This window comes from Meriones unguiculatus, chromosome X (genome assembly GCF_030254825.1).
Source record: "Meriones unguiculatus strain TT.TT164.6M chromosome X, Bangor_MerUng_6.1, whole genome shotgun sequence".
Lineage (NCBI taxonomy): Eukaryota > Metazoa > Chordata > Mammalia > Rodentia > Muridae > Meriones > Meriones unguiculatus.
Window position 1 is genome coordinate 148,875,597 of NC_083369.1, and position 24,384 is coordinate 148,899,980.

The 24,384-nt window shown below is 44.6% G+C and overlaps 1 pseudogene; it reads left to right on the forward strand.

The window, feature by feature from the left end:
* The first annotated feature begins 14,833 nt into the window (after positions 1 to 14,833).
* Positions 14,834 to 15,742, forward strand: LOC110544585 (mortality factor 4-like protein 2; annotated as a pseudogene).
* Positions 15,743 to 24,384: the final 8,642 nt, after the last annotated feature.

Genomic DNA, 24,384 nt, shown 5'->3' on the forward strand with positions numbered 1-24,384 from the left:
GCTTTCTTGGGTCCACCCTCACCCTTTCTCTCCCCCCTTCTGTCCCAACCTCACCCTCCCTCTTACTCCCTCTCTACCTCTATCTCTACCTCTCTCCCACTCTCCCTTTCTCTTCCTCACACCCCCTCTCTTTCCCTCCCTACAACCCTCTCCCTCTCCCTCTTGTCCCTCTCTCTTCCCCCATATTGCTCACTCTCCATCTCCCTTCATCTCCTTCTCTTCCTCTGTCTCCTTCCTTCTCTCACTATTTCTCTACCTATCTCCCTTCCTCTCTCTCCCACTCTCCCTCTCCCTTCCTTTCTCCTCCTCTCTCTCCCTCTTTTTCCCTTTCTCTAACCTTCTCCCTCCCTATTCTTCTCTCCTTTCTGTACTTCTCTCTTTCCCTCTCCCTTTCTCTCCCTCTCTCAGTGTGTCTCTCTGCCACTGCCTCTCCCCCTGGCTCCCTCCCTTTGACTATCTCTCCCTCTCTCTTCCACTCTCTCCTTTTCCATCCCTCCTTCTCTCTCTCCCTCTATTCTTTTCATCCTCTGTTTGCCTCTTCCTGTGTCTCTCCCTCTCTGTTCCTCCTTCTGCCTTTCTCTCCCTCTTTTCCTCTATCTTCACTCTCCCTCTCACTCCATTTCTTTCTCCCACACTCTCTCTCTTCTCTCTTGCTCTCTGCATATCTCTCCCACTCTTATTCTATCTCTCCCTCTCTTCTTACCTATCCCTCACTCTCTCTCATACACTCCCTCTCTTTCCCTAGTTCCCACTTTCTTCCTCTCTCTACCTCTCTCTCTCACTCTTTCTCTACTTATCTCTCCCCCTCTCCCTCTCTCTTTCTATCTCTTTCTCTCTCCCTCTCATTTCCTCTCTGTGTCTCTCTGCCTCTCTTTCCCTCCCTGCTGCTCTCTCCCTGTCTCTCCACCTCTTGCTCCTCTCTCCCTCTATCTCAACCACTCTCTCCTGCATTCCCTCTCTTTCCCTCTCTCCCTATCTCTGTCTCCCTCTCTCCTTCACTCTCCTTCTCTCCCCCATGTTTCCTCTCTCCCCCTCACTTTCCCTCCCTCCTACTCTCTCTCTTTCCCTAGCTCCCTCTCTCCCTCTCCTTATCTCTCCCTCTATCCCTCTCTTTTCTTCTCCTCAACTCTCTTACTCTCCCTCTCTCTTTCTGTCTCCCCCTCTGTCTCCCTCTCTTGGTCTTTCTCCATCTCCCCCTCTCTCTCACTCTCTCTTCCACTCTCTCCTTTTCCATCCCTCTCTCTCTCTCTCTCTCTCTCTCTCTCACTATTACTCTCTCCCTCTCTCCTTCTTTTCCTGTTTCTCTCCCTCTCTGTTCCTCTTTCTTCCTCTCTCTCTCTTTCTCTCTCTCTCCTACTCTCTCCCTCTCTATCTCCCTCTCACGCCCCTTCTTTCTCCTTCCCTCTCTCTGTCCCTCTCTTCCTCTTTCCCTATATCTCTCTGTATCTCTATTTCTTTCTTCTCTCCAACTCTCCTCCTCTCTCTCCCTCACTCTCCCTCTAATCTCTCCCTCTTTCTCCTTCCTATTCATCCTCTCTTTCCCACTGTCCATCTCTCCTTCTCTCTCTCCCCTCTCTCCTCACTCCCTCCTTCTCCCCCTCTATTCCTCTCTCCCTAGCTCCCTCTATTCCTGTGTCTCTCTTCCTGTGTGTCTTCTGCCCACTTTCTCCTTTATGGTTCTCTCTTCCTCTCTCTCTTTCCCCCTTTCTCCCCTTATCTGCCTCTTCTCTCTCTCCCCCTTTCCCCCTCTGTCCCAACCTCAAGCTCTTGCTCTCCCCCTCTCTTTCCCTCTGTCCCACCCTCACCCTCTCTCTCAATCCCTCTCTACTTCTCTGTACCTCTCTCCCACTCTTCTTCTCTCTTCCTTGAAGCACCCCCTCTCTAACCCTCTCTCCAACTCTCTCCCTCTCCCTCTGCCCCTCTCTTTCTTCCTCTCTGTTCCTCCCTATCAGTTACTCTCCCTCTCTCTATCCCTCTCCCTTCCTGTCCTTCTCTCCCTCTGTCTCCCTCCCTCCCTCACTCTTTCTCTATCTGTCTCTCTCCCTCTCTCTTCCTCTCTACCCCTCTCTCCCTCTCTCTCCTTATTCCTCTCTCTTTCTGTTTCTCTCCCTCTCTCTTGCTCACTCTCACCCTCTGTCTCCCTCTCTCTCCCTCTCCCTCCCCCTTTCTCTCCCTCTGTCTCAGTGTGTCTCTCCCACTCCCTCTCTCTCTATACCTCTCTCCCTCTGACTAGTTCTCCCTCCCGCTCTTCCACTCTCTCCTTTTCCACCCCCCTCTCTCTCCCCCTCTATTCCTCTCTTCCTCTGTCCTTCTCTTCCTGTGCCTTTTCCTCTATGTTCCTCCTTCTCCCTCTCTCCTGCACCCTCCCTCTATCTCTCCCGCACTACCTTTCTGTCTCCCTTCCTCTCTGTGTCCCTCTTTTCCTCTCTTCTTATCTCTCTCTGACTCTCTATTTCTTCCTTCTCTCCCTCTCTCCTCCTCTCTCCCTCACTTTCTCTCTCTCTCCATCTTTCTCCCTCCTATCATCCCTCTCTTTCCCTCTGTCCATCCCTCCTTCTCTCTACCCCTCTCTCCCTCTATTCCTCCCTCCCTAGCTCCCTGTATTCCTGAGTCTCTCTTCCTGTGTGTTTTCTGCCCACTTTCTCCTTTATGGCTCTCTTGTCCTCTCTTTCTCCCTCCCACTCTCTCTCCCCTTTCTCTCCCTTTGTCCAACACTCACCCTCTCTCACCCCTCTCTTTCCTTCTGTCCCACCCTCACCCCCTCTCTCACACCCTCTCTACCTCTATTTCTCCCTCTCTCCCACTCTCCCTCTCTCTTCCTCTCACCCCCTCTATTCCTCTCTCCAATCCTCTCCCTTTCTCTCCGCCTGTCCCTCTCTTTTCCTCCATATCGCTCACTCTCTCTCTCTATCCCTCTTTCTCCATCTGTCTCACTATTTCTCTACCTATCTCTCTGCTTCTCTCTCCCACTCTCTCTCTTGCTTCCTCTCTCCACCTCTCTCTTCCTCTCTCCTCTCTCTCCCTCTCTTTAACCTTCTCCCTCCGTATTCCTCTCTCCTCTCTCTACTTCTCTCTCTCTCTCCCTTTCTCTCCCTCTTTGAGTGTGTCTCTCTGTCACTGACTCCTCTCTCTCCCTCCCTGTGTCTCTCTCTTCCACTCTCTCCTTTTCCATCCCTCCCTCCTTCTCTCCCTCTCTCCTTCTCTTCCTTTGTCCACCTCTTCCTGTGTCTCCCCCTCTGTTCCTCCTTCTGCCACTCTCTCCCTCTCTCCTTCACACTCCCTCTCAATCCATTTATTTCTCCCATACTTTCTTCTCCCTCTTTCTCTCCATTTCTCTCCCTTTTGCCTTCTGTCTTTCCCTTTGTTCCTCTCTCTCTTCTTATCCATCCCTCACTCTTCCTCATACATTCCCTCTCTCTACCTCTCTTTCCCTCTCTCCTGCTTTCTCCCTCTCTCTAGCTCCCTCTCTCCCTTTGTCTCTCCATCTCTCACTCTTTCTGTACTTAGCTCTCCCCCCCTCTTCCTCTCTCCTCTCTACATCTCCTCCCCTCTCATTCTCTACCTGCTGTTCTCTCCCTTTCTCTGGACCTCTTGATCCCTCTCTCCCTCTATCTTAGCCACTCTCTCTCCCTCATTCCCTCTCTTTCTCTCTCTCCCTCTCTCTCCGTTCCTCTCTCCCTCACTTCCTCTCTCCCTCAAAATCCAATTCTTTCTCCCACACTCTCTCTCTCTTCTCCCTCCCTCTCTTCATTTCTCTAGCTCTCTCCTTCTATCTCTTTCTCTTTGTTCCTCTCTCTACCTTTCTTCTTACTATTCCTCACACTCCCTCATACACTCTGTCTCCTACATCTCTTTCCCTCCCTCCTGCTTCCTCCCTCTCCCTTGCTATATCATAATAGTAGCATGGTGCTGTCACAATATCTTTGTGATATCCCACTAGTACCTTTCTCATATCAGAATGCCATTGTGACCAGAGAATGTTACCATTGTGATGTCATAGTACAATTTTGATGTCACAAAATGATTGTGATGTCCTACTAGTATCATTGTGATTTCATAATACCCTCGCGATTTGTAGATTTGTGAAGTCAAAATGTCTTGTGATGTCCGAATTGTACCATTGTGAAGTCATAGTGCCATTGTGTTTACAGCATAGTACCATTGTCAGGTCATAGTACCTTTGTGATATCACAATACTACCATTGTGATGTCACAATTAAAATGTAATATCATAATTCTCTAGTGAAGTCAAATTCAAATGATTTTCATGTCATGATGGGATTGTGATGTCATACTAGTACCATTGTTATGTCTTTACACCCTTCTGATGTCACAATAGTACATTGTGATGTACTAATAGTACCATTGTGATGTCTCAAGTCAATGGTAATGTCATAATTCTCTAGTATTATCACAAACACAAAATCGTGCTGTCACAATTGATCGTGATGTCCTACTTGTACCATTGTCATGTCATAATACACTTGTAATGTCCCAATAATAGCATTGTGATGTCTCAATACCTTTGTGATATCCTGATAGTGCTATTGTGATGTCCTAATGCCATTAAGATTACAAAAGAGTACCATTGTGATGTTATAATCCTACTCGGACTAGAGAATAGCAACATTGTGCTTTCGTAGTACAATGATGTCCTACTATGGTGCCCGAAATGTTGTTGCTAGCCTCAACCCACCTCTTCAGGTTTTATTTTTAGAACTCAGTAATAGAATAGCTTTCTCAGCATTTCATGTGCATTTTCTCCCTGGTTCTTCTCACTAGCTGAATCCCATGGCCTTTCCCCCTGTTTAAGATTGTGTCCCTCTACCTTCATTGCTTATCTCCAGAGTCCAGTCAAAGTTCTCCCCAGCTTTATAAGACAGATTTCAAACATGTAGGTTCCTGGAGAATATTTCAGTCTCTTTGAACTGCAAAAGTATTATAGCCCTTAAGCAACAGGAGAAGATTTGCTCTGTTTTATATTTTTTCTGGTGTGTGTATACAAATACTTGCATATATGCACATATAAACACATATCAGAGAGAGTGCTGGAGTCAGGGGACAACTTCCTCTCCTTCCATGTATTTTTTCTTTTTAAAGATTTATTTATTTATTTACTTATTCATTCATGTGTTTATTTATTTATTATGTATACAATATTCTATCTGCATATACACCTGCACACCAGAAGATCTCATACTAGATGGTCATGAGCCCCCATGTGGGTGCTGGGATTTGAACTCAGGAATTTAACCTTGGAGTCCTGTCTGCAGCCCCTCTACCATCCGTTTTAGGGATCCATCTTTGTAGTCATGTTATTGTGGCAAGCACTCTTATCCCTGGAACCATTTTGTCTGCCCTGTTTAGTTTTTGACACTATTACTGCGTAGCCTAGGAAATTCACCAACTTGTTTTGTAATCCAGGTTGACATCAAACTTTTGATCTTCTTTCCCTCTTTCAATTCAGTGCTAGGATTATAAATGTTGACAGCCGTAGTCAGTTTGATATTTGCCTTATTTATCTATTTATATATTCAGTGTAATATATATGGATATTTTGCCTCAAGGTAGGTCTATCCACCACATGCAAGTCTGGCAACCACAGAGGCAGGAAAGGGTCTTAGCTTCTCTGGGACTGTAAATACAATTGTAAGCCACTGAATGCTGGGAATTAAACCTGGGTCCTCTGGAAGAGCATTAAGCATGGAGCACTCTCCAGACCAATAGTGGCTTCTGTGTTATTTTGTTTGTTTGCTTGTTTGTTTGATGTTAGAGACTGGTTCTCCATGTAGCCCTGGTGATTCTGGGCTCAATTTGTAGACCAGGCTGGCCTTGACCTCACAGAGATCCACCTGTCACTGCCTGCCAGAGTGCTGGGATTAGAGGCATGCACCACCATACCTGGCATTTTCAAGTTATTTTAATCTTCCCCCTATTTCAAATAGGGGGGCTTGAACCCTATCAGAGAATTGGACAATCTCCATTGTGGAGCCAGTAAGAGGACTCAGGCCTAGGAAGAAGATGAACATCTTCTATGGAAAAAAGGCCCCTCTGATCTTTATTATTTTAGAGACGAGTCCTCGTCAGCTTGGCTATCCTCTGACCCTCAAGAGACTGGAGGTGTGTACTACTATGCCCTTTCCAGGAAGAACACCGTAAATTATGCTTACATATACACGTGTGTCTGTGTGCATATATGCCAAGTTTGTGCTAGTGTATATGGTGGCCAGAAAATGTTGTTGAATCCCACGAAACTGGAGTTTCAGGTTGCTGTGAGCTGCTCAGCTGTGGCTGAGAACAGACCTCAAGTTGTCTGCAAGAACAGCAAGTGTTCCTCATCACTGAATTTTCTCTCTTAATGGGCTTTCCATTCAAAACAAGAGTGTTAGAAGCTTCAGACTCAGCAGCCTGAGAATGGCTATGGATGATTTTTCCTGAGAAACTCTGCTTACTCCAAGTGCTTCTTAAATCTGCCTCTTGTTCATCTTCATCTTATAGACAGAGCAACCAAATCTCTGAGAAGCTAAAGCTCAAAGTTCTCAGAGCTAGTCGGGATATTTTGGTGTTGGACCAGGTGCGTTGGTGCCCTTGGTATCCTAATCTTGAGGCCCAGCCCAAGGTTAGGGGCCTGCTATGGAGAACAAGGGATGGCCATATTCAGGGAACTCTAGTTTTCCTTGGAGACAAGTCATGATAGCATAGGGCAAAAGATAATGTCTTAGGAATTTAAGGGATGCTCGGGGGCTCTGGGGCAAAAAGGGGCTGAGACTTAAAGCACAGAGGCAGGCAAGGAAACAAATACCATACCTTTGATGTTCCCTAGGTGTGTGAGAGGGGATAAGTGCTGCCAGCTCAACAGAAAGGGTTGCTCAGGTGAGGAAACTGAGGTTGTCGGGCGCTCTAGCCTGCCAAGTTGCAGGGAGCAGAAGCTCCACCACAGGGAAACCTGAGAATGGTGCGCATGTGTCAATTCTTTCGTCACAGTCACGTGTCCCAGGCATTCTGCTCGGTGCTTTCTATGACGGTGCCAGGCAACTGCTCCCTCGGCTGGCAGCCCTCTTGTTGATCCATACCCAGTGGGCAGCGCCAGGACCTGGACCGAGCTTGGTCAGTGTAGGGCTGCTACTGCTGTGGGGCTCAGCTGCCTGTGCTGCCTACCAGGGCGGTGGGTAGAAACTTGGAGGGTTGTGGGCCCCAGTTCCCTTGGGGGAACTTGGGAATCCACTACCTGGGGCGGGCCACTGAGTGACAACACCCATGGTGGTGGTGGTGGTGGGGCTGCAGGAGCAGGGTTGTAGCAGGCTTCCATAGGGCAGGGTCAGGACTCTGGCTGAGCATCCATCTCGGGTGGAGGTCCAAGAGCCCTGTGTCCTGGGACTGGGCAGTGGGGTAGAGGGGTGAACCGGCATTTCAGTGCAAATCCCTGGGTGCCTCAGATGCAGAGTCCTGAGATGTGCTCACTGCCTGCTTGTTCTCCCAGCCTAAACCTTCCTCCAAATCAGTCATGGACCTAAGTTGCTCTCACGCACCACAGCGTTGTGAGTCATTTTTTCTGGATGCCTGAGACTAAGGTTTGAGGAAACAGGCCTACAATGCCTTCTGAGTCAAGCAGGGCGGTATTCAGGACCCTGTGTTATTGGTAGGGCGATGATCCTCCTCCTCTGTCTTTCCATGGAGACCCCTCTGAGCCTTCTGTGCTCTTCTGGACTCACTGTTTACTGCTTCTCGAAAAACCTAGTCAAATGTCCACTATGGCTGCTGTTTTTGTTTATTGTTTATAGTGGTATTTTTTTTGTCGTTGCTTTTCTTTTCTTTTTTTCATTCTGTTTTTTTGGGGTGTAAGTTCTTTGGTGTTCGCCCACCACTTCTTCTGAAGAGTGTGCTTTAGGAGGATAAGGGTGTTCATGAGTAATTTTGTCCTCTAAAGCAACAGTCTGTTAAGAGATAGATGTAGAAGTATGTTAGGACTCTTAAAAAAACTTTTTTATTGTGAATAGTCTTGAACTATCCCATGAAATTTTAACAGAACTGCACCTGGGTATGGGAGCTCATGCACTCTACTGAGGCAGGAGGATTGCTATGGGTTGCCAGTCCAGCCAGAGCTATGTAGTAAGGCCCTGTCTCAAAAGAAAAGCGGTACTAACAGCTGTTGATTCTTAGAGAACAAATGGTGGCATGTTTACACAAACTTGAGACAGGTGATGCTAAACATCACAATACATTGTCTGGATTGAAACCAGATAGTGGGGTAGAGCATTTGAATGAACAAGGGGAACCTGTATACATTCCAAAAGAACATTATACCAATAAGGAATGTTAAAAATTAAATGCAGATATAGCTCTGATAAAATTATGATCATTTTCTCATGTGCTTCAAATCCAGAATAACTGAAAATTATAGCCTTAAGTTTCTCTAGTTTGGGAACCAGAGAGATGAGGCAGTAGTTCTTGCAGAGCATTTGGATTTGATTTCCAGCATCCACGCGGCAACCTCACAATAGCCTGTAATAACTGCAGTTCCAAGGGATCCAACAGGTCTTTCTGTCCTTTGGGCAGCAGGTACACAGGTGTTATACATACATGCTGACACTCATTCACTCACACATAAAGAAAATCTTTTCAAAATCTTGAAAGAAAAAACACGGCCATTGTCCATATTCAGATTGCTTAGATTCTTAATTCTTTTTTTCTTGAAAATGTTTGGGTTTTTTTAGACAAGATATTTCTGTGTAGCCCTCCCTGGTTTTTCTGAAACTTACTCTGTAGACCAGGTTGTCCTCTAACTGACAGAGATCTGCCTGCCTTTGCCTCCCCAGTGCTGGAATTAAAGGCTTGTGCCACCACCACCTGGCTAGATTCTGAACTCTTAATACATCCAAGTAATAGTGTGAAGAGTCTTTTGGCTATCTGCAGCTATTTTGCATGTTGAATTAATTGTAATGGTAAATGATTTGTTACTTCTTCAGTTACCTGAAATAATGAGAACTGAATTTAAATTTCATCTAAGTGCCCTATTTTTTTAATTGTTTAAGACTTTCACGTGAAAACCTTAACTGTCCTTTGATTTTCTAGTTTCACATGTAGGTCATGGTACATGCAGCATCTTAGATGCAGCATCTGTTCAAGCCATGCATCTGATACTAGCAGCCTGTGAGATTTATTATTTTGAAGTAGAAATTGTCAGTAAGGGAAGAAATGGGTAATTGTAAATTTTGGTTGCCATAACCGTTTTTTATTCCTGGATAATTATATTTGAAATGTTTCAACAATATGTATGATATAATTTGAAAGGTGTAATCTTGAAATCTTGGTTTTGGAAAAATCGACTGTAAATATTACAGTACAACAGATTGGTTCTGTTAAGTCACGGTTTAATAGTCTTTCTGGCAGTGTCATTAGTAAAACTGAGAGCTGAGGTTTAAGCAATAGAGTGGCTCATTTTTTTTTTTTCTGAATTCTGCTGAGAAGCTGAATCTTCTAAAACTCGCCAAGCCAAAGCTGGTGTGTGGCTTATAAGTATTTGAAAGGGCTTAGGGTTCACAACCTGAGATATTACTTGATCTTGTTTTCTTCATTCACTTACATGTTAGAATTTTAAATGTTGACACCCACAATCAGTTTGGTATTTGCCTTATTTGTATGTTTATTTATTCACTGTAATATATATGGATGTTTTCCTGAATGTATGTCTGTCCACCACATGCCAGTCTGGCAACCACAGAGGTAGGAAGAGGGTGTTAACTTCAATGGAACTTTAGATACAGTTGCAAGCCAGTGAATGCTGGGAATTACTCTTGGGCCTCTGGAAGAGTATTAAGCACAGAGCACTCTCTAGACCAATATTGGCTTCTTTGTTTCTTTGTTTGTTTGCTTTTCTCCATGTAGCACTGACCTGCTGTGCTCGGTTTGTAGACCAGGCTGGACTTGAACGCACAGAGATCCAACTGTCACTGCCTGCCAGAGTGCTGGGACTAGAGGCATGCACCACCATGCTTGGGATTTCCAAGTTAATTTAATCATCCCCCTTTTGTCAAATTGGTGAGCAAGAACCCAATCAGAGAATTGGACAATCTCCATTGTGGAGTTAGTAACAAGACCCGGGACTAGGAAGAATTATAAATATCCTCTATGGAAACAAACAAACAAACCAACAAACAAACAAAAACCAACATCAACAACAACAACAACAACAAACACCCCTCTGGTCTTTATTATTTTAGAGATGAGGTCTGATTATGCAGTCCTTGTTGGCATGTAATTCACTGTTTAGACCTCAGACTTAGAGATTGGCTTTCCTCTTCCCCTCAAGAGATTGGAGGTGTGTACTACTAAGCTCTGCCCAGGAAGAACACGGTAAAAAAATAAATAAATAAAAATATGTTTATATGTACGTGTGTGCCTGTGTGCATATATGCCTCGTGTGTGTTGGTGTATATGATGGCCAGAAAAGGGTGTTGAATCCCATGAAACTGGAATTTCAGGTTGCTGAGAGCTGCTCAGCTGTGGGTGTTGAGAACCGGCCTCAAGTTGTCTGCAAGGACAGCAAGTGCTCATTTCCACTGAATCACCTCCTGATGGGATTTCCATTCAAGACAAGAGTGTTAGAAGCTTCAGGCTCAGCGGCCTGAGAGTAGCTTATGGATGATTTCTCTTGAGTAGCTTGGCTTACTCCACGAGCTTCTTAAATCTGCCTCTTGTTCATCCTCATCTTATAGATATAGAGAGAGCAACCAAGCCTCCGAGAAGCTTAAGCTCAATGTTCTCAGCGTTTGTCGGGGTATTTTGGTGTTGGGCCAGGTGTCGTGATGCCCTTGGTATCCTAATCGTGAGGCCAAGCCCAGGTTTAGGGGCCTACTAGGGAAAAGAAGGGATAGCCATATTCAGGGAACTCTAGTTTGCCTTGGAGTCAAGTCCTGATATCCTAGGGCAAAAGATAAGTTTCTTCGGAATTTAAGGGATGCTCTGGGGCTCTGGTGCAAAACGGGGCCACTATGTGCTGAGATTTGGGCCGCAGGCAGATTTAAATCTATGCAAAATCAACGTGGGGAATAGGAAGGAAAAAGTTAAGACATAGGCCAGAAGGCTGTGCCTCTGGACTGGGGAGAGGCACTGTTGGGCGGTGCTTAGAAAACCCTCCTTAACCCTGGAGCGAGAAGAGGTGAGGACCTTATCAGCACCAAGTCATAAGTCTGTGTGACCTTGGTTCAGCCACACTTCCGCGGCTCATTGTCCTCACCAGAGAACTTGTGTCGACCCCAAGCACAGAGGGTGGCAAGAAATCAAATACCATACCGTTGACATTTCCAAAGTGTGAGCGAGAGGACAAGTGCTGCCAGCTCAAAACAGAAAGGGTTGCTCGGGTGAGAATCCCAAGGTGGGATGCTCAAGTTTGCCATGATGCTAGGAGCAAAAGCTCCAGCATGGGGCAAAGCTGGGAATGGTGCGCATGTGCCAAGTGTTTCGTCACAGTCACCTGCCCCAAGCATTCTGGACAGGTGCTGGAAGAGCACTCGCTGCCTGACTGGAAAGCTGACGAATCGGCGGGAAGAATTCTTTTGTTCTTCTGGAGGAGAGGCTGCTGATTGGACAAGACCTCAGTCAGGGGCGGGCTCTTTGCTGTCCTTGGTTACTAGGATGCCCGGGCCCTGCCCCTTCGGCTGGCAGCCCTCTCGGTGCTGATCCTTACCCAGTGGGCAGTGCAAGGAGCTGCACCAACTGGTCAGTGTAGGGCTGCTTCTGCTGTGGGGCTCAGCCACCTGGGCACCCCGCCAGAGTAGCGGGCCAAAATCTGGAGGTGTCGGGGGACAAAGTTCCCGTTGGGTGCCTTGGTCACCCGCTGCCCCGGGCTGGCCAGGGAATGACAGGAGTCATGTGTTGGTGGAGGAGGGGCGGGGCTGCATAGGGCAGGGTCAGGACTCTGGCGGAGCATCCCTGGAAGAACATGCCAGCTGCGTGGTTGGCCGTGAGCAGAGTCTTTTGATGCTGACAGGGAGACTGGGAGGGCAGCCCGGGTGGTGGTTGGAGAGCCCTGTGCCCTAGGATTGGCCAGTGGTGTAGCAGTGAACCTGCCTTTCAGTCCGGAGCCCTGGGTGCCTCAGACGCGGAGTGCTGAGATGTGCTCACCACCTGCTTGTTCTCCCAGCCTAAACCTTCCTCCAAATCAGTCATAGGCCTAATTCGTTCTCACACACCACAGCGTTGTGAGTCATTTTTGCTGGAAGCCTGAGACTAAGGTTTGAGGAAACAGGCCTACAATGCTTTCTGAGCCAAGCAAGGTGGTATTCAGGGCCCTGTGTTATTGGTAGGGCGATAATCCTCCTCCTGTCTCTTTCCATTCAGACCCCTCTGAGCCTTCTGTGTTCTTCTAGACTCACTGTTTACTGCTTCTCGAAAAACCTAGCCAAATGTCCACCATGGCTACTGTTTATGTATATCGTTATTGCTTTATTTGTCTTTTTATTATGTATGTATGTATTTATTTATTTATCTATCTATCTATTTATTTATTTATTTATTTTGAGGTGTGAGTTCTGCTATATTCGACCACCATTTCTGGAGCGTTTGCTTTTGGAGGATAAGGGTGGTGACGATTTCTTTCATCCCCTATGGCGACAGTCTGTTAAGAGATTGATTTGGAGTTTGTTAGGACTATTAAAAAAGGTTTTTATTGTGAATAGTCTTGACCTATCCCATTAACTTTTAATAGAACTGCACCTGGGTATGGGATCTCATGCACTCTACCGAAGTAGGAGGATTGCCATGGGTTGCCAGTCCAGCCAGAGCTACACAGCTAGACTGTGTCTTGAAAGCAAGCAATGCTAAAAGCCATTGATGCTTGGAGGAAACAGTCTGTCAGCACTGTTTCTCATGTTGCAGATGGGGCTGGCAATCCCCCAGACAGGATGCTGCTCCAGAAAGGGTCCTGGTTGCTCTAAACCATAGTTTTTCCCATGGGCCCTTAGATTCTCCCCACAGGTGTCTCGTTTTCTGTTGCCATCTGAAACCTACAAGAGAGATTAAGGAGGGCGAGCAAGGCAGCACTCTTCATTTCCTTTAGAATCATGTTGCCTGTGAATGTTTAATTTTGAGGGAAACCCACACCCTGCTCTGGAGATAGATACCTTTTAGAGGCTGGGGCTGAATGCAGTCCGATGGGGCAGCAGGTTGTTACTCTTTGCCAGTGCTACACTGGTGAGGAGAGGGAAACTGAGTAGTAGTGTTCCTTTTTTCATTGCCCTTCCACGGGGCCATATTTTGAAATGATTAATACAGTTTTAGCCTTGATGAAATCATTGTAGGTGTCCTTATTCAAGGAGTAAGTAATAAAATATCAGTGTCCCAAATTGTTCCAGGTCAAGCAACCATTGCATTTCTTTTCTTTTCTTTTCTTTTCTTTTCTTTTCTTTTCTTTTCTTTTCTTTTCTTTTCTTTTCTTTTCTTTTCTCTTCTTTTCTTTTCTTTTCTTTTTCTTGTTTGGAAATTAAGTCATCCATTGGCTTAAATTTTTGCTATATCTGCTAAAGTAAGTTAGACTCTTTCCCTCTTTGGAGTATTGAATCTCTTAGTGCTGTAGATGACTCAAATTGTCAGCATTGACCAATGCACATAATCTTAGGGAGTCTCTCCTTGATCTAACCCATGTTAGGTCATGTGTGCCAGGAAAATCTGAAAGCAAGAGAATTTCATTATCCATGATTCATGCTTTTGCTAGTTCATGAATATTTATGAATGGAGTATGATGCTTGATTCAATACTTACCTGAATACCAGAACATCATTATTGTGCTGGGCATTTTAACTGCTTCCACATAAAGAGCATTACTATAGTAGTACGTCTTTTGTCTTTGTCTTTGCATAATTCATTTGTAAGCTTCAGCAACTATTCAGCACTCTAGGTATTATGGAGATGGAATTCCTTCTGCATCCCAGGCTCGAGAGTATCTGTCTCCTCAGACTGCTTGGATTTATGTGTTCAAATGGCTCACCATGCCATTTCTTTCGAAGTCTCTTTCACAGTCCATCTGTCTCTTTGTCTCTCTCTCTGTCTCAGACTCTCCAGAGTTTTCTGGCTGTTCTTGAAACCCCTCTGTAGACAATGCTAGCTTCAAAATCAGAGATCTACCTGTCTTTGCCTCCCAAGTTCTGGGATTCAAGTCATGGTCTGCCTTTGAACCTTTCAACTCTTAAGAAAAAGTTGGGATCACAAATGGTAAGGAATTGACACTGGTCAAAAATTTACACAGACAGAGGCAGGCAGATCTCTGTGAGTTTGAGGCCACCCTGGTGTACAAAGCAAAGTCCAGGACAGCCAGGTCTCCAAGACATTCAAAGAGAAAGCATGCCTCAAGGTAAAAGAAAACAGCCCACGGGATTGTAGAATTAGATCTGATGTCCTAACGTGGCATCCAAAAGGTTGTTGCTAGCCTCAGCCCAACTCTTCAGGTTTTATCCTTCAAACTCAGCAACAGACTAGCTTCCTCAGCATTCCATATGCATTTTGCTCCCTGGTTTTTCTCACTAGCTGAATCACATGACGTTTCCCTTGTTTAAGGTTGGAGGAGCAGCAGTGATCACACGTCCCGTGCGGCAAAGAACTGCATTCTCCTTTCAGGTCATCATCAGAAAAGCTAACTTTGCTGTACAGTAAAGGATCTGGAGATCTGAACCCGGTTGCAGAACCTGTTTGCATTCCTGCCTGCAGAATACGGGGTTGTATTTCCACTTCGTCTTTCCAGACTATCCTAGGAGAATTGTAAGACTCTGCCTTGGAAATTGCTAAGAATCCTTGGAAGGGAAAGAAAGAAGAGTGTAGTTTGCACTAAAAACAGGGTTGAATGAGTTCCGGAAAGCAGGCTTCTCAAACTCGTGGACAACAATCTGCTGAAGAAGACAACTCTAAGAAAGCAATTCGAAGCAACATGCAGAGAAGTCAGATGAGAAGAGCTGCCTCAGGAAAGGAGTCCGCTGTTTCCCTGCCAAAGAATCTTGAACCAGCCCTTCCAGGAAGATGGGGAGGTTGCTCTGCTGAGAAGGCCCCTTCTGGTTCTGTGCGGAAGACAAGCAAGAGCAAGCAGAAGACTCCTGGCAATGGAGATGGTGGCAGCAGCAGCAAAATGCCCTAACCCCCACGGAAGAAAAGGGCACGAGCTGTTGCCACTGTGGAGAGTGAGGAGGCATTGAAGAAGAGAGTGGATGTGGAAGTGGAAGTGAAGATTCCTGAAGAATTAAAACCATGGCTGGTGGAGGACTGGGACTTGGTTATTAGGCAGAAGCAGTTGTTCCAACTCCCTGCTAAGGAGAATGTAGATGCCATTCTTGAGCAGTATGCCAATTGTATGAAGTCACAAGGAAGGGCTGATAATAAGGAGTATGCAGTTGATGAAGTTGTCGGGGGGAAAAAAACGTATTTCAATGTGATGCTGGGCACTCAGCTGCTCTACGAGTTTGATAGGCCCCAGTATGCTGAGATCCTGCTGGCTCACCCTGATGTGCCAGTGTCACACATCTATGGGGCAACACACCTACTGAGATTATTTGTGAGAATTGGTGCAATGTTGGCCTATAAGCCCCTTGGTGAGAAGAGGGCAGTGTTGGCCAATACACCCTTCAATGAGCATAGCCTTCCATTACTGCTGGGCTATTTGCATGATTTCCTTAAGTATCTGGCAAAGAATTCTGCTTTGCTGTTTACTGCCAGTGATTACAAAGTGGCTTCTGCTGAGTATCACCTCAAAGCCCTGTGAAGGTCTACTGACCAATCGTTAGTGTCTGATGCCTGTAAACTCTTTTGTTTAGTCCTTTCAGTGTAGAATTGATGTTCTTTAAAACTGTCAGTGGAAAACAGGGCCAATGTTAAGTTTGTTTCCTGTTCTCTTGTAAGAAGAAATAAAATGACTACCACCTGACTCCTTTCCTCATTTTAAACTTGCTACCAGTGTATGCAGTAATAAGAGAAAGAAGAAATTTAGAAGAACATTTTATTGCCTAGTTGACAATATTGCTTTAATACTGGTGGTTCTATACCTTTTCACACTACACAATTTTCGAACATGTGTTAATGCTACATGGTGAGATGCCCTGGTTCCTAGTGCCAAAGTTTCAACTTAAATGTATGTACGTGAAAACCTATGCGTTTCTGCTCTTATTTTATTTTATTTTATTTTAATTCTTTATGATACCTGATGTAAACAGCCCATCCTATGGAGCATCTAATGAGTAAGGCAATTAAACTTTCTAAATTTACCATTCCTCAACTCTGTTCTCAAAGTTTTCTTTCAAATCATCTTACTTTATTTACCAAGTACTAACTTTTTCCTCAAGATTTAAATTATCCTGAAATGTACTATACCAAAAATGAGCATGTGAAGCCTGCTGGGGTGGTGCTTGTCTTTAATCCCAGTTTTCAAGGAGGCAGAGGGCAGGCCAACCAGCTTGGTCTACCGAGTGAGTTCTGCTTGGCACTGTTAGATCTCTCCCCTTACCTTTGCAGCTTACCTGCAGGTTGTTCTGAGGGAGCCCTATGTAGCAGAACTTCTCCTTCAGGTTCCAGGACCAGGGCAGTGGATTCTCCTACTAGTCCACAGCGGGGTATAGGCACTTCAGTCACCATTGCATCTCCTTCTTGTGCTTGTTGAGGCCTCAGTTGCTTTGCAGGACAAGGGCTGAGATGCCTTCAGCCATGCCAGAAACAGTGGACAGGCCTGGTGGCACTCTGGCAGGGGAGGCTTCTGAGCAGGTCGGGGGAGAAGGGAAGGAAGCTGGTGTAGTGGCATGTGAAGAGTGGTTGTTGATGGAGGAGAAGCAGGGTGAACACCAAGGCCCCAAGCCTCCACAGGGGAAGAGATGGTTCTGGAAGCCATGGGCACTGGCAGGGCAATTCCAGGGGAGACCAGGTCCCCATTGTCTGGTGGTGGAGGTGGTAGCTGTTGCCTGGACTCCAAGGCGATGACTCATCCTGAGGCACCACCTCTCCTCCCTGCATCCTCCTGAGCTTTTCCAGGGTGCTGTTTCTGCTGCTGCTGCCTACATGGGAAGCACAGTGTCCACCTGCCCAGGAAGTAGGCGTCTGGCCCAACTCATTTCGTTGTACTTTTCCATCATCTGAGGGAAGCCTGCCTGGTGCCCAGGTGAGAGCAATTGAGCCCTGCTTGGAATCAGGGAGCTGATACAGGGGCTCCTAACACTAGTGGGTCGATAATGGGCTCCAGGAAACCATTTCTGAAGGCGAAGTCTAACTCTTAGTACAGTGACTCTCCAGTAAACTAGAAAACAAGGTTTCTTTAAATTTTTTATTAATTACACTTTTTTCATTTTGTATCTCACCACAATCCCCTCCCTGCTCCCCTGCTGATCCCACCCTCCCTCCCCTTTCTGCATGCATGCCACTCCTCAAGTCCATTGATAGGTGAGATTCTATTGCAGACTGATCCTAACTGATCTTAGTCTATCAGTTCACATCAAAAGTGCCTGCATTGTCCTCTACTGTGGCCTGGTAAGGCTGCTCCCCCCACAGGGGGAGGTGATCAAAGAGCAGGCCAATCAGATTATGTCAGAGGCAGTCCCTCTTCACATTACTATGTAACCCACTTGGACGCTGAACTGTCATGGGCTACATCTGTGCAGGTGGTTAAGGTTATCTCCCTGAAGAGTCCTTGGCTGGAGTATGAGTCTTTGGTAAGTTTCCCGTGTTCAAATTTCCTTTTTCTGTTGCTCTCTTTGTGGAGACCCTGTCCTTTCCAGCTCTTACTATTTCCCACTTCTTACATAAAATTCCATTCACTCTGCCCAACAGTTGCCCATCAGGCTCAGCATCTGCTTTGATAATCTGTAGGGCAGAGGCTTTCAGAGGCCCTCTGTGGTAGGTTCCTAGGTTGTTTCCTGTTTTCTTCTTCTTCTGATGTCCATCCTCCATGCCTTTCAGGATGGGGATTGAGCATTTCATTTAGGGTCTTCTATCTTGCTTAGTTTCTTTAGATGCACCGATTTTAGTGGGTTTTTCCTATATTGTATGTCTATATGAATGAGTATGTACTGTGTGTCTTTTTGCTTCTGGGACAACTCACTCAGGATGATCCTTTCCAGGTCCCACCATTTACCTGCAAATTTCATGATATCCTTGTTTTTCATTGCTGCGTAATACTCCATTGTATAGATGTACCACAATTTCTGCATTCATTCTTCAGTTGAGGGGCATCTGGGTTGTTTACAGCTTCTGGCTATTACAAATAAAGCTGCTATGAACATGGTTGAGCAAATGTCCTTTTTGTGTACTTGAGCCTCTTTTGGATATATACCAAGGAGTGGTATGGCTGGATCTTGGGGAAGCGCTATTCCTCGTTGTCTGAGAAAGCACCAGATTGATTTCCAGAGTGGTTGTACAAGTTTACATTCCCACCAGCAGTGGAGAAGGGTTCCCCTTTCTCCGCAACCTCTCCAGCATGTGTTCTCACTTGAGTCCTTGATCTTGGCCATTCTCATGGGTGTAAGGTGAAATCTCAGGGTTGTTTTGATTTGCATTTCCCTGATGGCTAATGAGGTTGAGCATTTCTTTAAGTGCTTCTCTGCCATTCGGTATTCCTCTACAGAGAATTCTGTTTAGCTCTGTTCCCCATTTTTTAAGTGGATTACTTGGTTTGCTGCTTTTCAGCTTCTTTAGTTCTTTATATATACTGGATATGAGTCCTCTGTCAGATAAAGGGTTGGTGAAGATACTTTCCCAATCAGTAGGCAGTTGCTTTGTTTTGATGATGGTGTCCTTCGCTTTGCAGAAGATTTTCAGTTTCATGAGGTCACATTTATTGATTGTTGCTCTTAGAGTCTGTGCTGTTGAAGTTCTGTTCAAGAAGTTTTCTCCTGTACCAATGAGTTCTATGGTATTCCCCACTTTTTTTTCTAGCTGATTAATGTGTCTGGTTTTATGTTGAGGTCTTTGATCCACTTGGACTTCAGTTTTGTGCAGGGTGATAAGTATGGATCTATTTTTATTTTTCTACATGTAGACATCCAGTTGGACCAGCACCATTTGTTGAAGATGCTATCTTTTTTCCACTGTGTGCTTTTTGGCGTCTTTGTCAAAGATCAGGTGTCTATAAGTGTGTGGGTTTATTTCTGGTTCCTCTGTTCTGTTCCATTGATCCACCATTCTGTTTCTATGCCAGTACCATGCAGTTTTTAAAACTGTTCCTCTATAGTACAACTTAATATCAGGGATGGAGATACCTCCAGAAGATCTTTTATTGTAGAGGATTGTTTTAGCAATTCTGGGTTTCTTGTTATTCCATATGAAGTTGAGAATTTTTCTTTCCAGGTCTGTAAAGAATTGTGTTGGCAATTTGATGGGAATTGCATTGAATCTGTATATTGCTTTTGGTAAGATGGCCATTTTTACTATGTTAATCCTGCCAAGCCATGAGCATGGGAGATCTTTCCATCTTCTCATATCTTCTAATTCTTTCTTCAGAGACTTGAAATTTTTTTCATACAAGTCTTTGACTTCCTTGGTTAGGGTTACTCTGAGGTACCTTATATCATTTTTGGCTATTGTGAAGGGTGTCGTTTCCCTAATTTCTTTCTCAGCCCTTTTGTCTTTTGTATACAGGAGGGCTACTGATTTTTTTGAGTTAATTTTGTATCCAGCCACTTTGCTGAAGGTGTTTATCAGCTGTAGGATTTTCCTGGTAGAGTTTTTGGGCTCACTCACGTATACTATCATATCATCTGCAAATAGTGATAATTTGACTTCTTCCTTTCCAATTTGTATCCACTTGATCTCCTTCAACTGTCTTATTGATCTAGCAAGGACTTCCGGAACTATGTTGAAGAGATAGGGAGAGAGTGGGGAGCCTTGCCTTGTCCCTGATTTCAGTGGGATTGCTTTAAATTTCTCTCCGTTTAGTTTGATTTTGGCTGTAGGCTTGCTGTATATCACCTTTACTATGTTTAGATATGTGCCTTATATCCCTGATCTCTCCAATGCTTTAAACATGAATGGATGTTGGATTTTGTCAAATGCTTTTTCAGCATCTAGGGAGATGATCATGTGTTTTTTTTTTTGTTTTGTTTTTCTTTCTGTTTGTTAATATGGTGGACCACATTGATGGATTTCCGTATATTGAACCTCCCCTGCATACCTGGGATGAAGCCTACTTGGTCATGCTGGATGATATCTTTGATTTGTTCTTGTGTTCGGTTTGCGAGTATTTTGTTGAGTATTTTTGCATTAATGGGTTGAAATTCAATCAATTAGAAACACATAAAACAATTCAAAGAATCAATGAAACCAAGAGCTGGTTCTTTGAGAAAATCAACAAGATAAACAAACCCTTAGCCAAGCTAACTAAAAGGCAGAGAGACACCATCCAAATAAACAAAATCAGAAATGAAAAGGGGGACATAACTACAGACACTGCGGAAATTCAAACAATAATTAGGACTTACTTCAAAAGTCTATATGCAACAAAATTTGAAAATTTAAATGAAATGGACAATTTTCTTGATCAATTCCACTTACCAAAGCTAAATCAGGTCCAGGTAAATCAATTAAATAGTCCTATATCCCCCAAGGAAATAGAAGCAGTCATCGAAAGTCTCCCATCCAAAAAAAGCCCAGGACCTGATGGTTTCAGTGCAGAATTCTTCTAGACATTCAAAAAAGAGCTAACTCCAGTTCTCTTCAAACTATTCCACAAAATCGAAACAGAAGCAACATTACCAAACTCATTCTATGAAGCCAAAGTCACCTTGGTACCTAGTAAACAAGTTTAAGTGTTCTGTGAACCCCATCTTTGAACTGATAGGATTAGTTTTGGTTTGCCAATGAAAAGGACTTTCTAAATAAACTTAGGGTTTCTTATTTACTGAATGCCCTCCCAAAACCATCCTAAGTTTTCTATGTCTTTTAGCCTGCATTATCAGTTTCCTGCAAACTGGGGAAACAGCTCAGTCAGTAAAGCACTTGATTTGTAATCATAAGGACCTGAATTTGGTCCCCAGAATTTATGTAAAATAAATAAACAAATAAGTAGCCAGGTGTAGCTGGACATGTTGGCATATGCACTTAATCCCAGCATTCTGGAGGCAGAGCCAGACAGATCTCCGTGATTTTGAGGCCAGTCTGGTCTACAAAGAGACTACAGGACAGCCAGGAATACACAGAGAAACTCTGAGAAGGAGCAGGTTTAGCTGTATGTACTTGTAGTCTGAGCACTAAGGAGGCAGAGATAGGGAGATCCCTGATAGGTGGCTTGTAGAGGAAGTTTAAATGAGTTTAATGCATTAATACATTGTTTATGTTGTAAGTATGTGTGTGCTAAAGACATTGAGCTTTCCCATTAACAAAAGAGACATTTTTTTGTATATCTATATTTATTTTAGATTTTATTTTATGCTTTTATTGGTGTGTATCTGTATGCCTGCTACATAAGTTTTGGTAGCCCATAGAAGCCAGACAAGGAAGTCCACCTCACTGGAGCTCGAGTTACAGGCAGGCAGTTATAAAATACCCAAGGTGGTTGTTTGGTTCTCTGCCAGACAAGATATGCCCACTGAGAAAACTGATACAACTGTGGCAAGATGGTTTAGGGATCATGATGGTTTGAATGCTTCCCCTAGGCTCAAGCATTTCGACATTTGGTCCCTAGTTGGTAATACCGTGTGGGGAATCATGGAAGTTTTATCTTGCAGCCTTCCTGGAGAAAGTAATTATTGTGGGGAAGCTTTCAGTGTTCATAGCCTTGACCTAGGCCCAGTTTGCTCTGTCCTTACTGTTTGTGGCTGACTGAAGATGTGAGCTCTCAGCATCACACTCTGTTTGCCCACTGGCCATGCTGCCTCTCCAGCTAGAACCATAAGCCAAAATAAAATCTTTCTTTCATATTTCGTTTTGGGTCCTGGTACTTTATGGAAGGACAGAAAGTCACTAATGCAGAGATGCTGATCTGCTTCCTTAGATCTTTTTGCTTTCTCCCACCATGTTCCTTGTATATCAGGACTCTTGGGATCCTGTGTAAGATTTTTTTTTTCTTTTTTTAAGATTTATTTATTTACTATATATATATGTATACAGTGTTCTGTCTGCTTGTACACCTGCACCCCGGAAGAGGGCATGAGATACCATTGCAGATGGTTGTGAGCCACCATGTGGTTGCTGGGAATTGAACTCAGGACCTTTGGAAGAGCAGCCAGTGCACTTAATCTCTGAGCAATATCATCAGCCCATAAGATTTATTCTTAAATATTTGTTTCGTGGTGGGTGTGGGCGGCTAGAGAGATGGCTCAGCAGAAGGCCTGAGTTTGGTTCCCAGAACTTACAGAGAGTCTCACAACTATCTGTAACTTCAGTTCAAGGGGATCAGACACCACCATCTGGGCTGCATTGGTACCAAGCACCAACTCATACATACGTGCAAACATGCATGCATACATACATGTAAGCAAAATGGTCATAGTCATAAAATAGCACAAAATGAAATAAATCTTAAAGTATATTTGAAACCACTGTTTCAATCTTAGTTTGTAAGATGTTAAAAATTTAACTACAATTATTTGCTGCTTACATGCAGTTTATTTTATGTGTGCTTGGTTGAGTTATTTTAGCATTCTTTCATTTGTTTTGGTTATCTATTAACTTCAGAAACTGAACTTTTTTGTGATACTTTGTTAAATTTATGTTGGGCTGACAAGATGGCTGAGCAGGTTAAGGGGTATACCGAGAATCCACAAGAGGGTGACAGGGAGCACTGACTCCGCAAAGTTGTCCTGTGACCTCTGCAAGTGTGCCATTCCATACACTTGCATGTGTGTGTGCACAAACAGACACACACACACAATTATAATAAAGAAAAAAAAGAAGAAAGAAGGAAAATAACTTTTTGTGACTTTGAGGGTGATCTGTCTGTGACATATGTCACCCCACTGCTTGCCAGGGTTAGTTAATTCAGGTGATCTGGCTGAATTAACCTGAATTTGGTTATTTCAGGTTGGGTGTCCTCTTGCTCCCTCACCACTCCATGAGCTGCATTCATCTGGAAGCTGAGGGATCAGTGGAAGAGGACCAGAACAACATTCCTTGCATAGAGGAGAGCCAGGCTACTATCCCCTGCTAGGAAATCCTAACATGCTCTCAAGAAAGATTTTTGTGTCTACAATCTGGGGTACTGTCCATCTGTGCTGTTCTCTTTTTAAGTTATTTCTGATGGTGTGTACATATGAGCCAAGATGACCATGAAAGCTAAAGATATTGGATCCCCTGGAGCTGTAGTTACCTGTGGTCCTGAGTCTTTAGCTCAGTGGGTAAGAGGACGAAAAGTGTGTATTCTTACCTGCTGAGCCTTCACTCAGCTGCTCTGTCATCTTCTATCTTTCATTCTCTCCTTCCCACTCTCCTTCAGTTTCCTTATTTCAACTGCAGCATTTCCACTTTAGTGAAATTGGCAAAAGATATTCTTGAGTTCCTCTAGAGAGGCTTCTTTTCTTATTTATTTTTTCTTCCCCCACCTTCCCACGGTAGAATGGGGTATTGAGGTGAGAATGAGCTATTGTTCTGCTGCATGAGCTGGTTTGTTCTGCAATTAGCTGAATGCACACTGTGCTGGAACACTTGGATATGTGTTTCCTGATATTTTGTGCATCCATTCTACTAGCACAGAAGTGAGGAATTTAAAACCTGCAGTGGGAACCTGTTTGCAGCCATATCTGAGGGGACCTACCAGTGGCTGCTTCTGAACATGATTTTCAGAGACAACCCCTAGTCTTTCCAGCTTGCAGTGAAACTCAAAAAGCAAAGGGCAAAAGAAATCTGGGGCGCTTGTCTGGACAAATATAACCTGATGCCTAGTGGGCTCCAGTCTCCACACTACTACACCAAGCAGAACCAAGGGACAGGGAGGGGGTGGTTGGGAGGGCTCTGTCCTGCTAAATGCCAGCCCTGGTGACCTCAAGGAACCTCAGCACCCTTGTTCTGTGGTGGAAGTGACTGCTTGGGGTGCCAGCCGAGCAGGTACAGGGCTTTGCCCAGCTGAGGGGTGTGGGGAGTTCTTTGAGCCTGAGAGGTAGGGTTGCCCCAGATAAGTGGAGAACAGAAGACAGTTACAGGGATAGATGAGCAGCCCATGACTGCCCTAAGAGATGGAGTCACTGAACTGTCTGTTTAAGTATCCAGAACACTCTGAGATATTTAAAAAATGAATTCACATGGTAATGAGGCTTGAGAAAAAAAAAGAAAATGAGGAAATGCATTTGCAACCACAAAGAGCTCTGCTGTGTCTCTGGCACTGTGCAGGTCATCAAGGGTGGCAGGGTTGACGTGAGACAGTGAGTCAACAACCCTGCCAGAAAACCTCTACTTTCCCTGGAATCTTCTTCAGGGAATCTTCTTTTCCAGGGAATC